Here is a 4,267-nt window from a genome sequence, read left to right on the forward strand (position 1 = left end):
GATAAAAAACTAATCATTCATGTGCTTGTAATTAGATTGAGATGAAGCGACTAATTCGACACACTGTGCCGAACTATTCTGAGAACAGACGCAACTGTTCGCCGAGAAAGACGCTCCAAGATATCATACTCTCAACGTGCCTTCTCTGTTCGCGTGACGCCACGATCACACGGCACTTTCGGAGCGATTCCGTCGCCTAAATTCGGGAACTTCTCGCCTAGGCGACTCACGTTTACGGCGCGCGGTCGAGGCGCGAGATAGCGGCGTCTGATAGCGCCCGGCTGGAAGTCGCATTAATTTTCCTCGGTCGACTCCCTCGCGCGATGCTGTGGTACCGCCAGCCCTCCCCGCGTCGCGTGAGGGGGTGGCTGGTTCATGAAATGGGTACGCAAGGGGACGTCTCTCCCGCTGCGGCATTTAGGTAAGGTATTCACGTAACACATAAGCAACCGCCACGCGCAACCCACCGTGTGCACAGAGATAAGAGCCGAAGGTGGCATCTTAGGCGGTGCTCCGAATAGAATTAAATTCCCCGGAGCCATCGCGAAGAGTGGGAGGGAGAAGGAGAAAGAGAGAACGCGACTCGATATCGTCGGGACGATATCAACGAGAGCGGATGCGGGACAAACTTCTCTCATAGAACAGATAGACGGATAGATAGGGGGGGGGGGCGGCGGGAGGGGAAGGGTATAAAAGGGGCGTGAGCGAAGAATGGCGTACGTTGATAATTTTGATGTGTCGTATATAGGCAGAGTTACAGCGATGTTATATATCAAAAAGCACCATCGTGAATGTAATTTATCCGCAATGCAGAGTCAGTTAATTGTTGTTCTATAAAGTATCGAAAATTTTATTAAATTGTTAGACTGTTAGGAAATATAAAAGAGCCATTTTTAGCTGGATTGGATATCTTAGAGGGAGCACCGACGATGATGTCTGTTCAATTTGCTCGGAAATTTCGTTTCGTATAGAATTTCGGCAGAGTAAAATTACGAGAGTGTTTAAATAGCAGTCGATTTATTTCGTATGCATGGTCCCGACTATAAGTTAAGGAATTGCCTAAACGTCCGTAAAATCTAAATCTCCCGCACTCTCATCTCGGGAATCTTCCTCTTCACACCGTGAATATGTACACCACGCCAAGTTATTTCAACAATCCTCTGAATTTATTGCACATTCAATTTGTCAGGCCGACTTTGTTTTAAGAATTCTTGAAGAAAAGAAACTAACTTTTCCTCATCTCTCAGATATTTTTTTTTATTTTTTATGTACGTTCCTTTTTAATTTTGCAAAGAAAATAGCAAAATGAATTAGTGTTAAATACAATTAAAATGTTTCATAAAAAAAAAATCTTATATTTCTAATAATTTAGGCCTGGTTGCACCGATTATTTTGACTTTTAGCGAGACTTGAATATGTATTTATCTTTATTTTTCTTTTTAAATAAATAAAGACTGACATATATTTCAGGCTCGCTTAAAACCAAAATAACATACATATATATAATACAATCAAGCCTTAGATCTCGAAATCTTTATGTTTTTAAATATCTAATTTTTCAAAATACTAGATTGTACTTTTTAATATTTTTATACAATTGTGTCTGATACTCTTAAAAAGGAAATTATTATTACAATGAATTTATTTAATTGTTATACTGACCGAATAACTTTTCAGTGATTTAAATTTTTGCTTTTACACGTTGCTTGCTTTTGAACAACATGGGTAGTGAATTTTAATGGAAAACCGAACGTGCGGCCAAAGCGGCCGGAAGGGAATCGCGATGATTCTGTGAAATATGGCTCAAGAGCGAGCAGGTTTTCGGCGGGGCTGCGTTAATGGGTGATTGATAAACGACCTTTTCTCATCAACTGCATCGGCTGCATATTTATCACCATGCGACCTCGACAAAAACGCGCGTGCACTCGCTCCATGCAGCCGCGTCAGCGATGCGAAAAGCGGATGACATTACTCCCTTTGCGAAGCGCAAAGCTAGCATAAAAAAACATCAAAAAATAAGCTTAAATAAATAATTACGGAGCATGTTTTTACTATGCTAACGAGCTCATATTATATGAATGTTATATCCAAGATTACAATTAAAAAATTTTTAAATTTCTTCTACAATTTATTTATTTATATATATATATATAAAATTATGTTACGGGGAGAATGTATTTATATGCAGAAATTTATGTAAAATAATTAATACAAATTAATTAGCAATATTAAAAGGTTCTTGAGAATATATTTTCTTCTGATTCATTTTTTCAAAAATAAACGAACGGACATGTTAGTTTTCCTGTAATGAAAATCTATGTGATATATGCGAACATGTTCATTTGATGTCGTATTAATTCCCGTGTAGGAGTCAATCGAGCCGAAGTACACGCGTCATGTAAGGTGTCCCTTTCGTGGACCCACGTAACAGATACTGTCGATGTTAAATGTGCTCTTCGACGAACCCATGGCACGTTTGGTGCTAACAGCTCACGCGTGCCCGTCACGTGTCGAGCGTCGCCGGCTCACCCGCTCGTGCGTTTAACTTAGTCGAATTAGGCGGCACGAAACTTGCCCTTTCTGGCCGATTTGCAAAATAACATGGGCAGATGGTGGCAAAGTGTGATTCTCACGCGCGACATACTTTTCTACTTGAGGATTTAAAACGCATATTGAGTGAGACGAATTTTCAGTTTACGCGTTACAGTTTAGTAAGATTAATCGAAGGGAAAAGATAAATTTTGGCGAAGGAAATTAATGTGGCGCAAGAAGAGAGAGAGAGAGAGAGAGAGAGAGAGAGAGAGAGAGAGAGAGAGAGAGAGAGAGAGAGAGAGAGAGAGAGAAAGAGAGAGAGAGAGAACCTGAAATATATCATTTAAATTAATTGGTTTTCAATATTTTTACTTCAGATTTGAGATTTACAATTTATTGAAATTTAAAATGTATAAACAAAAAAATTATAAATATGATATTGCTTGTTTTTTTGTCACTTCACGCATTGTAATGAAAAAGAAGAAAAGTAAACTAAAAGGAAGAAAAATAAACTTTTCCGTAAGAATACTGTTTTAGGCGAAGCAAAGATATAGAGGCGTAAAATGGAATTAGAGATCAGTATATCGTCGTATCTCTGAGTTCGCGGGAAATGGCATGGTATGATCGGCAATAAATATAGTTCATAATCCAGGAATGGCTGCGCAAAGATACAGAGACGTTTCGTAGCTACCCCGCCGTGCGACGCGTGCCACACGTAACGTTGCCGTAATGACTCTTTCAACTTTACGACTCTGAATTAGGATTAGACACGGCAGTATCGCATGTCACACTATCTGCTGCACGTGAGGCGGATCGTTTAATTTATTCCGCGCATAAATTGAGCCGAAGAGAGTTATTGCCAATATAGTCGAGCTTATCGAATCATCAAGATTGTCTCTTAAAATTGAATCTTTCATTCTGTTCTTTACTGCTGTAGAAATGGGGATTTTGCCATAATATCTCATTTTTATAACATAAACGCATTGCATCCATAATTTTTTTCCAGAGATATTTTAAAGTGATTCCAGAGATATTTTAATGATAAATTCAAGATCTATTTAGCATAAAGCATTTTAATTTAGGTAAAGAATTTTAGTTAAAGAATTTTTAATGAGAGTTTATTATCTTATGTTACATGAGTTATTACAATAAATCTAGTAAAATTTTATCCTCACAACTTCTTTTTAATTATTCTGTGACACCAAGACAATTGCCACTTTTCTTAGTCTGATTTGTAGTGCTGTAGACAAAAGAAAAAGATCCTTTGTTTTTGAGACACTCTGTATACAAGATACAAGAAACTAGAATGCTCTCTTTCGCAAATACTCGTTTGCGAGTCTTCGTCGGGCGCGGGATAGTGCCAATCGAAAAGTCATTACAACTTTTTGCCGACTCAATCAAGAAGTTAATGTCCTTTAACCTCGCGGCGTTCCCCTTAGGATTTACCGAGATCTCGGGAATCGCGTAAGAAATCGACGGCTCTCACATGCCCGGTAAAATAGATCACCGGCGTATGATTGATCGCCTATTGGCTCCGTGGCAGGTTTTTGCCCGCTGCGCCCACTTGTATCGAGAGTTATTTTTCCGGAAACTACGATGAAACTACGATGCTACCCATCTTGACTTATTTCAAGATTTACGTACTTTACAAAAATAATTAGATTTGCAATGATTTTATATATATATATATACTATAAGTATATATCAACACATATGTTATTTAAAAAATAACTAT

Source organism: Trachymyrmex septentrionalis, unplaced genomic scaffold, assembly GCF_001594115.1.
Source record: "Trachymyrmex septentrionalis isolate Tsep2-gDNA-1 unplaced genomic scaffold, Tsep1.0 scaffold161, whole genome shotgun sequence".
NCBI classification, from domain to species: Eukaryota; Metazoa; Arthropoda; class Insecta; order Hymenoptera; family Formicidae; genus Trachymyrmex; species Trachymyrmex septentrionalis.